The sequence below is a fragment of the Oncorhynchus clarkii genome, chromosome 18, assembly GCF_045791955.1.
Source record: "Oncorhynchus clarkii lewisi isolate Uvic-CL-2024 chromosome 18, UVic_Ocla_1.0, whole genome shotgun sequence".
Classification (NCBI taxonomy): domain Eukaryota; kingdom Metazoa; phylum Chordata; class Actinopteri; order Salmoniformes; family Salmonidae; genus Oncorhynchus; species Oncorhynchus clarkii.
The window spans coordinates 36224216-36238373 of NC_092164.1; the positions used below are offsets into that span (position 1 = coordinate 36224216).

Here is a 14158-nt window from a genome sequence, read left to right on the forward strand (position 1 = left end):
GCGATCACAGTGAAGGTTAGATCGGCAAGATTGAGCAGGTTTTTTATTAAGATGTGACACTCACTGATCAGGCTCTGTCTGGGTGTAATCAAAAAAAGTACACACAAAGGCACACACACTCTCATAATACTGGTCTATGGGTCATCTTTCTACGGGATACATCTCGTAAGCAGGTCCTGTGTACCAACAGTCATAGACCAAGAACGGCAGCATTCTGTTGTTGGGTTTTATTTTAGGGGCAGCGATCTATTCTGCCCTCTCAACACTGCTCCATGCTCCCTTTTACTGTTCCCCTCTCTTACTCTCCCTCGGGTTTCTTATTTAAATTGGTCCACTCACATTTCTACCTGCTTCTCTTTCCCTCCCCCTCCTCTCTTTCTCCCCCTCTCTCGCTCAGCCTAATCTACCCGCTTTCGCTTTCTCCAATCACTCTCTCTCTCGCCGGGTCCTTCGCTTCCTCCTCCGCTCTCTCGCTTCCTCCTTCTGTCTCTCTCTCTCTCTCAAGCTCCTTCGCTTCCTCCTTTCTCGCACCTTCCTCTCTCTCAAGGTCACGTTTCTCCCTCATCTCACCACTGAATCAGTATGATGTGCTGTCAGTGTCAGGCTGTCATTGCTGACCCTGCACAGTTACCCCCTCTGAGACATATATACATTAACATACAGACACACAAGGTGGTGACCCCATGGTTGTCATGGTGATGGCTGAAACACATACACACACTTGAGTGTGAGTGAGATCGTCAGCTGACATGCATGCTGCCCTGTGTCAGGGCTGTGTCCTGATGTTGTGATATGTCCTGAAGTCCTGACGCTTTAGAACAGTGGACACCAACTGGTCGATCTCCAAGGCATTTCTAGTTGATCGCCAAACATTTCGCACTGTTTGTGGTTGGCGCACCTGATTCAGCTGCCCTGCGCGCCTGGTAGGTGGAGTGTTCCGAATTTGAACCATTTCGTGTGTCTGAAGGTACAAACTCTGCCTTCCCGGTGGGCCCGGAGAGAAAATCAAGTGCACTATAGGCTTGCCGCTGGCCAATAGGATGATTCAGATTACCGTGTCTGCGGTAATGTAGCAGGCGTAAAATAAATCTATAATAGATTTATTTTACGCCTGCTACGTTGCCGCAGACACGGTAATCTCTATATACGTTCTTCATACTTCCACTAAGGCTACATCCAGCAGTGCAGCAGTAACGAATGAGTAGGAAAGTGTATCGTTACGCTTGTGTTATTATTAGCGACTTGAGTCTTTTTTTATATCGAGGAATATCTCACTTTCTCTGTTCATAGGCGTAACAACATTCATTTGTGCATGAGGCTCAAATAATGCGGTGCGACTCGAGTTTCGCCATCACCCTTTTTAGTCCGTGTCAGTGGAGAGGCGGACCCTTCGTCTGCTGCGCTCTGCCTCCACTGAGACTGACCGTTAGATGCAGGCTCCATCAGCCCAGTAAAATAAAAATAGAAGTATTTATACTGAACAAAAATATAAACGCAACATGCAACAATTTCTACGATTTTACTGATTTACAGTTCATACAGGAAATCAGTCAATTTAAATAAATTCATTAGGCCCTAATCTATGGATTTCACGTGACTGGGAATACAGATATGCATCTGTTGGTCACAGATACCTTTAAAAAATGGTAGAGACATGGATCAGAAAACCAGTCAGTATCTGGTGTGACCACCATTTTCAGCGCAACACATCTCCTTCACATAGTTGATCAGGCTGTTGATCGTGGACTGTGGAATGTTGTCCCATTCCTCTGCAAAGTTGCTGGATATTGGCAGGAACTGGAACATGCTGTTGTACACATCTATCCAGAGCATCCCAAACATGCTCAATGGGTAACATGTCTGTTGAGCATGCAGGCCATGGAAGAACTGGGACATTCTCAGCTTCCAGGAATTGTGTACAGATCCTTGCGACATGGGGCTGTGCATTATCATGCTGAAACATGAGGTGATGGCGGTGGATGAATGGCACGACAATGGGCCTCGGGATCTCGTCACGGTATCTCTGTGCATTCAAATTGCCATCGATAAAATGCAATTGTGTTCGTTGCCCGTAGCTTATGCCTGCCCATACCATAACCCTACCTTCTCCATGGGGCACTGATCACAACGTGGACATCCGCAAACCGCTTGCCCACACAACGCCATACACAGGGATGGGCAACTGGCGGGCTAGTCGAAATGTTGTGTCAACAGTTTTTTTTATTTTGAAATGTCAGTCACTGATAGTCACTCAATTAGCCCATGTCAGACAAACATTTTTAGATTAGTAAATTAGTCTAGTGGCCAGTTATCTTAACTTGTAGTAATCAAGGTCATATTAGAGCCCGGGGGGGGGGCCCCATTGACTTTATTACTCTGTCTCACTCAGATAACATATTAAAGACTGGAGCAACTGCGGCCCCTCATGAGTTTTTTTTTGTGGCCCCCACCCCCATAAGTTGCACATCTCTGGTCCAGATCTAATACATTTCTCTTTCAGAGACCATTTCCGGGGGAAAGCAGTGTGGATTTGGAGTTTGTGTGTATCTCTAACATTAGCTAGTGAGAGACAGGCCCGTGCTGTGTGTTCTAGGGTTGAGCAGGACCAGCAGTGAAGCGACTCTCTGACTCTGTGTGACTGACCGAGTCCGCTATATTTCTGTCCTGTCGTCGTCTCCCTGTTCTCACTACTCTGCCATTGCTGCAATTTCAGCTCTTTCGTCAGGACAGCAATAAAAGGCCACTCTAAAATGTGCAGTTATGTCACACAACCCAATGCTAGAGATGTCTCAAGTTTTAAGGGAGCGTACACTTGGCACGCTGACTGCAGGAATGTCCACCAGAGCTGTTGCCAGAGAATTGGTTGTTAATTTCTCTGCCACCTCCAACGTTGTTTTAGAGAATTTGGCAGTACGTCCAACCGGCCTCACAACCGCAGACCACGTGTAACCACGCCAGCCCCGGACCTCCACATCCGGCTTCTTCACCTGCAGGATCATCTGAGACCAGCCACCCAGACAGCTGATGAAACTGTGGGTTTGCACAACCAAAGAATTTCTGCACAAAGTGTCAGAAAACGTCTCAGGGTAGCTCATCTGTGTGCTCATCATCAGCACCAGGGTCTTGGCCTGACTGCAGTTCGGCATCGTGACCGATGCATATCTGTATTCCCAGTCATGGGAAATCCATAGATTTAGGGCCTAATTAATGTATTTTAATTGACTGATTTCCTTATATGAACTGTAACTCAGTCAAATCTTTGAAATTATTGCATGTTACGTTTTACATTTTTGTTCAGTGTACGAACACACACCTTTGTTACTATGTGATTGTGTGTGTTTTGCGTTCCTGTCCTTCAAACCGCTAACAACCGAAAAATCTAGAACACAGCAACCGTCAGGATCTGTAGCAGCAGGGTTAACAACACAACGTGTCTACCGTCAGTATCTGTAGCAGCAGGGTTAACAACACAACGTGTCTACCATCAGTATCTGTAGCAGCAGGGTTAACACAACGTGTCTACCGTCAGTATCTGTAGCAGCAGGGTTAACAACACAACGTGTCTACCGTCAGTATCTGTAGCAGCAGGGTTAACAACACAACGTGTCTACCATCAGTATCTGTAGCAGCAGGGTTAACAACATGTCTACCGTCAGTATCTGTAGCAGCAGGGTTAACAACACAACGTGTCTACCGTCAGTATCTGTAGCAGCAGGGTTAACGCATGTCTACCGTCAGTATCTGTAGCAGCAGGGTTAACAACACAACGTGTCTACCGTCAGTATCTGTAGCAGCAGGGTTAACAACACAACGTGTCTACCGTCAGTATCTGTAGCAGCAGGGTTAACAACATGTCTACCGTCAGTATCTGTAGCAGCAGGGTTAACGCATGTCTACCGTCAGTATCTGTAGCAGCAGGGTTAACAACACAACGTGTCTACCGTCAGTATCTGTAGCAGCAGGGTTAACAACACAACGTGTCTACCGTCAGTATCTGTAGCAACAGGGTTAACGCATGTCTACCGTCAGTATCTGTAGCAGCAGGGTTAACAACACAAATTGTCTACCGTCAGTATGTGTAGCAGCAGGGTTAACAACACAACGTGTCTACCGTCAGTATCAGTAGCAGCAGGGTTAACAACACAACGTGTCTACCGTCAGTATCTGTAGCAGCAGGGTTAACAACACAACGTGTCTATCGTCAGTATCTGTAGCAGCAGGGTTAACAACATGTCTACCGTCAGCATCTGTAGCAGCAGGGTTAACAACATGTCTACCGTCAGTATCTGTAGCAGCAGGGTTAACAACATGTCTACCGTCAGTATCTGTAGCAGCAGGGTTAACAACATGTCTTCCGTCAGTATCTGTAGCAGCAGGGTTAACACATGTCTACCGTCAGTATCTGTAGCAGCAGGGTTAACAACATGTCTACCGTCAGTATCTGTAGCAGCAGGGTTAACAACATGTCTACCGTCAGTATCTGTAGCAGCAGGGTTAACAACACAACATGTCTACCGTCAGTATCTGTAGCAGCAGGGTTAACGCATGTCTACCGTCAGTATCTGTAGCAGCAGGGTTAACAACACAACATGTCTACCGTTAGTATCTGTAGCAGCAGGGTTAACAACACAACGTGTCTACCGTCAGTATCTGTAGCAGCAGGGTTAACAACACAACATGTCTACCGTCAGTATCTGTAGCAGCAGGGTTAACAACACAACATGTCTACCGTCAGTATCTGTAGCAGCAGGGTTAACAACACAACATGTCTACCGTCAGTATCTGTAGCAGCAGGGTTAACAACACAACATGTCTACCGTCAGTATCTGTAGCAGCAGGGTTAACAACACAACATGTCTACCGTCAGTATCTGTAGCAGCAGGGTTAACAACACAACATGTCTACCGTCAGTATCTGTAGCAACAGGGTTAACGCATGTCTACCGTCAGTATCTGTAGCAGCAGGGTTAACAACACAAATTGTCTACCGTCAGTATGTGTAGCAGCAGGGTTAACAACACAACGTGTCTACCGTCAGTATCAGTAGCAGCAGGGTTAACAACACAACGTGTCTACCGTCAGTATCTGTAGCAGCAGGGTTAACAACACAACGTGTCTATCGTCAGTATCTGTAGCAGCAGGGTTAACAACATGTCTACCGTCAGCATCTGTAGCAGCAGGGTTAACAACATGTCTACCGTCAGTATCTGTAGCAGCAGGGTTAACAACATGTCTACCGTCAGTATCTGTAGCAGCAGGGTTAACAACATGTCTTCCGTCAGTATCTGTAGCAGCAGGGTTAACACATGTCTACCGTCAGTATCTGTAGCAGCAGGGTTAACAACATGTCTACCGTCAGTATCTGTAGCAGCAGGGTTAACAACATGTCTACCGTCAGTATCTGTAGCAGCAGGGTTAACAACACAACATGTCTACCGTCAGTATCTGTAGCAGCAGGGTTAACGCATGTCTACCGTCAGTATCTGTAGCAGCAGGGTTAACAACACAACATGTCTACCGTTAGTATCTGTAGCAGCAGGGTTAACAACACAACGTGTCTACCGTCAGTATCTGTAGCAGCAGGGTTAACAACACAACATGTCTACCGTCAGTATCTGTAGCAGCAGGGTTAACAACACAACATGTCTACCGTCAGTATCTGTAGCAGCAGGGTTAACAACACAACATGTCTACCGTCAGTATCTGTAGCAGCAGGGTTAACAACACAACATGTCTACCGTCAGTATCTGTAGCAGCAGGGTTAACAACACAACATGTCTACCGTCAGTATCTGTAGCAGCAGGGTTAACAACACAACATGTCTACCGTCAGTATCTGTAGCAGCAGGGTTAACAACACAACATGTCTACCGTCAGTATCTGTAGCAGCGGGGTTAACAACACAACATGTCTACCGTCAGTATCTGTAGCAGCAGGGTTAACAACACAACATGTCTACCGTCAGTATCTGTAGCAGCAGGGTTAACAACATGTCTACCTTCAGTATCTGTAGCAGCAGGGTTAACAACATGTCTACCGTCAGTATCTGTAGCAGCAGGGTTAACGCATGTCTACCGTCAGTATCTGTAGCAGCAGGGTTAACGCATGTCTACCGTCAGTATCTGTAGCAGCAGGGTTAACAACATGTCTACCGTCAGTATCTGTAGCGGCAGGGTTAACAACATGTCTACCGTCAGTATCTGTAGTAGCAGGGTTAACGCATGTCTACCGTCAGTATCTGTAGCAGCAGGGTTAACACATGTCTACCGTCAGTATCTGTAGCAGCAGGGTTAACGCATGTCTACCGTCAGTATCTGTAGCAGCAGGGTTAACACATGTCTACCGTCAGTATCTGTAGCAGCAGGGTTAACAACACAACGTGTCTACCGTCAGTATCTGTAGCGCAGGGTAAACAACACAACGTGTCTATCGTCAGTATCTGTAGCAGCAGGGTTAACACATGTCTACCGTCAGTATCTGTAGCAGCAGGGTTAACAACACAACATGTCTACCGTCAGTATCTGTAGCAGCAGGGTTAACACATGTCTACCGTCAGTATCTGTAGCAGCAGGGTTAACAACATGTCTACCGTCAGTATCTGTAGCAGCAGGGTTAACAACATGTCTACCGTCAGTATCTGTAGCAGCAGGGTTAACGCATGTCTACCGTCAGTATCTGTAGCAGCAGGGTTAACAACATGTCTACCGTCAGTATCTGTAGCAGCAGGGTTAACAACATGTCTACCGTCAGTATCTGTAGCAGCAGGGTTAACAACATGTCTACCGTCAGTATCTGTAGCAGCAGGGTTAACGCATGTCTACCGTCAGTATCTGTAGCAGCAGGGTTAACGCATGTCTACCATCAGTATCTGTAGCAGCAGGGTTAACAACACAACATGTCTACCGTCAGTATCTGTAGCAGCAGGGTTAACAACACAACGTGTCTACCGTCAGTATCTGTAGCAGCAGGGTTAACAACACAACGTGTCTACCATCAGTATCTGTAGCAGCAGGGTTAACAACATGTCTACCGTCAGTATCTGTAGCAGCAGGGTTAACAACACAACATGTCTACCGTCAGTATCTGTAGCAGCAGGGTTAACAACACAACATGTCTACCGTCAGTATCTGTAGCAGCAGGGTTAACAACACAACATGTCTACCGTCAGTATCTGTAGCAGCAGGGTTAACAACACAACATGTCTACCGTCAGTATCTGTAGCAGCAGGGTTAACAACACAACATGTCTACCGTCAGTATCTGTAGCAGCAGGGTTAACAACACAACATGTCTACCGTCAGTATCTGTAGCAGCAGGGTTAACAACACAACATGTCTACCGTCAGTATCTGTAGCAGCGGGGTTAACAACACAACATGTCTACCGTCAGTATCTGTAGCAGCAGGGTTAACAACACAACATGTCTACCGTCAGTATCTGTAGCAGCAGGGTTAACAACATGTCTACCTTCAGTATCTGTAGCAGCAGGGTTAACAACATGTCTACCGTCAGTATCTGTAGCAGCAGGGTTAACGCATGTCTACCGTCAGTATCTGTAGCAGCAGGGTTAACGCATGTCTACCGTCAGTATCTGTAGCAGCAGGGTTAACGCATGTCTACCGTCAGTATCTGTAGCAGCAGGGTTAACAACACAACATGTCTACCGTTAGTATCTGTAGCAGCAGGGTTAACAACACAACGTGTCTACCGTCAGTATCTGTAGCAGCAGGGTTAACAACACAACATGTCTACCGTCAGTATCTGTAGCAGCAGGGTTAACAACACAACATGTCTACCGTCAGTATCTGTAGCAGCAGGGTTAACAACACAACATGTCTACCGTCAGTATCTGTAGCAGCAGGGTTAACAACACAACATGTCTACCGTCAGTATCTGTAGCAGCAGGGTTAACAACACAACATGTCTACCGTCAGTATCTGTAGCAGCAGGGTTAACAACACAACATGTCTACCGTCAGTATCTGTAGCAGCAGGGTTAACAACACAACATGTCTACCGTCAGTATCTGTAGCAGCGGGGTTAACAACACAACATGTCTACCGTCAGTATCTGTAGCAGCAGGGTTAACAACACAACATGTCTACCGTCAGTATCTGTAGCAGCAGGGTTAACAACATGTCTACCTTCAGTATCTGTAGCAGCAGGGTTAACAACATGTCTACCGTCAGTATCTGTAGCAGCAGGGTTAACGCATGTCTACCGTCAGTATCTGTAGCAGCAGGGTTAACGCATGTCTACCGTCAGTATCTGTAGCAGCAGGGTTAACAACATGTCTACCGTCAGTATCTGTAGCAGCAGGGTTAACAACACAACATGTCTACCGTCAGTATCTGTAGTAGCAGGGTTAACGCATGTCTACCGTCAGTATCTGTAGCAGCAGGGTTAACACATGTCTACCGTCAGTATCTGTAGCAGCAGGGTTAACACATGTCTACCGTCAGTATCTGTAGCAGCAGGGTTAACAACACAACGTGTCTACCGTCAGTATCTGTAGCGCAGGGTAAACAACACAACGTGTCTATCGTCAGTATCTGTAGCAGCAGGGTTAACACATGTCTACCGTCAGTATCTGTAGCAGCAGGGTTAACAACACAACATGTCTACCGTCAGTATCTGTAGCAGCAGGGTTAACACATGTCTACCGTCAGTATCTGTAGCAGCAGGGTTAACAACATGTCTACCGTCAGTATCTGTAGCAGCAGGGTTAACAACATGTCTACCGTCAGTATCTGTAGCAGCAGGGTTAACAACATGTCTACCGTCAGTATCTGTAGCAGCAGGGTTAACAACATGTCTACCGTCAGTATCTGTAGCAGCAGGGTTAACGCATGTCTACCGTCAGTATCTGTAGCAGCAGGGTTAACAACATGTCTACCGTCAGTATCTGTAGTTGCAGGGTTAACAACATGTCTACCGTCAGTATCTGTAGCAGCAGGGTTAACAACATGTCTACCGTCAGTATCTGTAGCAGCAGGGTTAACGCATGTCTACCGTCAGTATCTGTAGCAGCAGGGTTAACGCATGTCTACCATCAGTATCTGTAGCAGCAGGGTTAACAACACAACATGTCTACCGTCAGTATCTGTAGCAGCAGGGTTAACAACACAACGTGTCTACCGTCAGTATCTGTAGCAGCAGGGTTAACAACACAACGTGTCTACCATCAGTATCTGTAGCAGCAGGGTTAACAACATGTCTACCGTCAGTATCTGTAGCAGCAGGGTTAACAACACAACATGTCTACCGTCAGTATCTGTAGCAGCAGGGTTAACAACACAACATGTCTACCGTCAGTATCTGTAGCAGCAGGGTTAACAACACAACATGTCTACCGTCAGTATCTGTAGCAGCAGGGTTAACAACACAACATGTCTACCGTCAGTATCTGTAGCAGCAGGGTTAACAACACAACATGTCTACCGTCAGTATCTGTAGCAGCAGGGTTAACAACACAACATGTCTACCGTCAGTATCTGTAGCAGCAGGGTTAACAACACAACATGTCTACCGTCAGTATCTGTAGCAGCGGGGTTAACAACACAACATGTCTACCGTCAGTATCTGTAGCAGCGGGGTTAACAACACAACATGTCTACCGTCAGTATCTGTAGCAGCAGGGTTAACAACATGTCTACCTTCAGTATCTGTAGCAGCAGGGTTAACAACATGTCTACCGTCAGTATCTGTAGCAGCAGGGTTAACGCATGTCTACCGTCAGTATCTGTAGCAGCAGGGTTAACGCATGTCTACCGTCAGTATCTGTAGCAGCAGGGTTAACGCATGTCTACCGTCAGTATCTGTAGCAGCAGGGTTAACAACATGTCTACCGTCAGTATCTGTAGCAGCAGGGTTAACAACACAACGTGTCTACCGTCAGTATCTGTAGCGCAGGGTAAACAACACAACGTGTCTATCGTCAGTATCTGTAGCAGCAGGGTTAACACATGTCTACCGTCAGTATCTGTAGCAGCAGGGTTAACAACACAACATGTCTACCGTCAGTATCTGTAGCAGCAGGGTTAACACATGTCTACCGTCAGTATCTGTAGCAGCAGGGTTAACAACATGTCTACCGTCAGTATCTGTAGCAGCAGGGTTAACAACATGTCTACCGTCAGTATCTGTAGCAGCAGGGTTAACAACATGTCTACCGTCAGTATCTGTAGCAGCAGGGTTAACAACATGTCTACCGTCAGTATCTGTAGCAGCAGGGTTAACGCATGTCTACCGTCAGTATCTGTAGCAGCAGGGTTAACAACATGTCTACCGTCAGTATCTGTAGCAGCAGGGTTAACAACATGTCTACCGTCAGTATCTGTAGCAGCAGGGTTAACAACATGTCTACCGTCAGTATCTGTAGCAGCAGGGTTAACGCATGTCTACCGTCAGTATCTGTAGCAGCAGGGTTAACGCATGTCTACCATCAGTATCTGTAGCAGCAGGGTTAACAACACAACATGTCTACCGTCAGTATCTGTAGCAGCAGGGTTAACAACACAACGTGTCTACCGTCAGTATCTGTAGCAGCAGGGTTAACAACACAACGTGTCTACCATCAGTATCTGTAGCAGCAGGGTTAACAACATGTCTACCGTCAGTATCTGTAGCAGCAGGGTTAACAACACAACGTGTCTACCGTCAGTATCTGTAGCAGCAGGGTTAACGCATGTCTACCGTCAGTATCTGTAGCAGCAGGGTTAACAACACAACGTGTCTACCGTCAGTATCTGTAGCAGCAGGGTTAACAACACAACGTGTCTACCGTCAGTATCTGTAGCAGCAGGGTTAACAACATGTCTACCGTCAGTATCTGTAGCAGCAGGGTTAACGCATGTCTACCGTCAGTATCTGTAGCAGCAGGGTTAACAACACAACGTGTCTACCGTCAGTATCTGTAGCAGCAGGGTTAACAACACAACGTGTCTACCGTCAGTATCTGTAGCAACAGGGTTAACGCATGTCTACCGTCAGTATCTGTAGCAGCAGGGTTAACAACACAAATTGTCTACCGTCAGTATGTGTAGCAGCAGGGTTAACAACACAACGTGTCTACCGTCAGTATCAGTAGCAGCAGGGTTAACAACACAACGTGTCTACCGTCAGTATCTGTAGCAGCAGGGTTAACAACACAACGTGTCTACCGTCAGTATCTGTAGCAGCAGGGTTAACAACACAACGTGTCTACCGTCAGTATCTGTAGCAGCAGGGTTAACAACATGTCTACCGTCAGTATCTGTAGCAGCAGGGTTAACAACATGTCTACCGTCAGTATCTGTAGCAGCAGGGTTAACGCATGTCTACCGTCAGTATCTGTAGCAGCAGGGTTAACAACACAACGTGTCTACCGTCAGTATCTGTAGCAGCAGGGTTAACAACACAACGTGTCTACCGTCAGTATCTGTAGCAACAGGGTTAACGCATGTCTACCGTCAGTATCTGTAGCAGCAGGGTTAACAACACAAATTGTCTACCGTCAGTATGTGTAGCAGCAGGGTTAACAACACAACGTGTCTACCGTCAGTATCAGTAGCAGCAGGGTTAACAACACAACGTGTCTACCGTCAGTATCTGTAGCAGCAGGGTTAACAACACAACGTGTCTATCGTCAGTATCTGTAGCAGCAGGGTTAACAACATGTCTACCGTCAGCATCTGTAGCAGCAGGGTTAACAACATGTCTACCGTCAGTATCTGTAGCAGCAGGGTTAACAACATGTCTACCGTCAGTATCTGTAGCAGCAGGGTTAACAACATGTCTTCCGTCAGTATCTGTAGCAGCAGGGTTAACACATGTCTACCGTCAGTATCTGTAGCAGCAGGGTTAACAACATGTCTACCGTCAGTATCTGTAGCAGCAGGGTTAACAACATGTCTACCGTCAGTATCTGTAGCAGCAGGGTTAACAACACAACATGTCTACCGTCAGTATCTGTAGCAGCAGGGTTAACGCATGTCTACCGTCAGTATCTGTAGCAGCAGGGTTAACAACACAACATGTCTACCGTTAGTATCTGTAGCAGCAGGGTTAACAACACAACGTGTCTACCGTCAGTATCTGTAGCAGCAGGGTTAACAACACAACATGTCTACCGTCAGTATCTGTAGCAGCAGGGTTAACAACACAACATGTCTACCGTCAGTATCTGTAGCAGCAGGGTTAACAACACAACATGTCTACCGTCAGTATCTGTAGCAGCGGGGTTAACAACACAACATGTCTACCGTCAGTATCTGTAGCAGCAGGGTTAACAACACAACATGTCTACCGTCAGTATCTGTAGCAGCAGGGTTAACAACATGTCTACCTTCAGTATCTGTAGCAGCAGGGTTAACAACATGTCTACCGTCAGTATCTGTAGCAGCAGGGTTAACGCATGTCTACCGTCAGTATCTGTAGCAGCAGGGTTAACGCATGTCTACCGTCAGTATCTGTAGCAGCGGGGTTAACAACACAACATGTCTACCGTCAGTATCTGTAGCAGCAGGGTTAACAACACAACATGTCTACCGTCAGTATCTGTAGCAGCAGGGTTAACAACATGTCTACCTTCAGTATCTGTAGCAGCAGGGTTAACAACATGTCTACCGTCAGTATCTGTAGCAGCAGGGTTAACGCATGTCTACCGTCAGTATCTGTAGCAGCAGGGTTAACGCATGTCTACCGTCAGTATCTGTAGCAGCAGGGTTAACAACATGTCTACCGTCAGTATCTGTAGCAGCAGGGTTAACAACACAACATGTCTACCGTCAGTATCTGTAGTAGCAGGGTTAACGCATGTCTACCGTCAGTATCTGTAGCAGCAGGGTTAACACATGTCTACCGTCAGTATCTGTAGCAGCAGGGTTAACGCATGTCTACCGTCAGTATCTGTAGCAGCAGGGTTAACACATGTCTACCGTCAGTATCTGTAGCAGCAGGGTTAACAACACAACGTGTCTACCGTCAGTATCTGTAGCGCAGGGTAAACAACACAACGTGTCTATCGTCAGTATCTGTAGCAGCAGGGTTAACACATGTCTACCGTCAGTATCTGTAGCAGCAGGGTTAACAACACAACATGTCTACCGTCAGTATCTGTAGCAGCAGGGTTAACACATGTCTACCGTCAGTATCTGTAGCAGCAGGGTTAACAACATGTCTACCGTCAGTATCTGTAGCAGCAGGGTTAACAACATGTCTACCGTCAGTATCTGTAGCAGCAGGGTTAACAACATGTCTACCGTCAGTATCTGTAGCAGCAGGGTTAACAACATGTCTACCGTCAGTATCTGTAGCAGCAGGGTTAACGCATGTCTACCGTCAGTATCTGTAGCAGCAGGGTTAACAACATGTCTACCGTCAGTATCTGTAGCAGCAGGGTTAACAACATGTCTACCGTCAGTATCTGTAGCAGCAGGGTTAACATGTCTACCGTCAGTATCTGTAGCAGCAGGGTTAACGCATGTCTACCGTCAGTATCTGTAGCAGCAGGGTTAACAACATGTCTACCGTCAGTATCTATAGCAGCAGGGTTAACGCATGTCTACCGTCAGTATCTGTAGCAGCAGGGTTAACAACATGTCTACCGTCAGTATCTGTAGCAGCAGGGTTAACGCATGTCTACCGTCAGTATCTGTAGCAGCAGGGTTAACAACACGTCTACCGTCAGTATCTGTAGCAGCAGGGTTAACAACACAACGTGTCTACCGTCAGTATCTGTAGCGCAGGGTAAACAACACAACGTGTCTATCGTCAGTATCTGTAGCAGCAGGGTTAACACATGTCTACCGTCAGTATCTGTAGCAGCAGGGTTAACAACACAACGTGTCTACCGTCAGTATCTGTAGCGCAGGGTAAACAACACAACGTGTCTATCGTCAGTATCTGTAGCAGCAGGGTTAACGCATGTCTACCGTCAGTATCTGTAGCAGCAGGGTTAACGCATGTCTACCATCAGTATCTGTAGCAGCAGGGTTAACAACACAACATGTCTACCGTCAGTATCTGTAGCAGCAGGGTTAACAACACAACGTGTCTACCGTCAGTATCTGTAGCAGCAGGGTTAACAACACAACGTGTCTACCATCAGTATCTGTAGCAGCAGGGTTAACAACATGTCTACCGTCAGTATCTGTAGCAGCAGGGTTAACAACACAACGTGTC

General features: G+C 46.7%; 1 protein-coding gene across 1 annotated transcript in view; it reads left to right on the top strand.

The window, feature by feature from the left end:
- Nucleotides 1-14158, top strand: part of LOC139373395 (ephrin type-A receptor 7-like) — a 332457-nt gene that overhangs the window by 95342 nt on the left and 222957 nt on the right. The gene's annotated exons all lie outside the window — the stretch shown is intronic.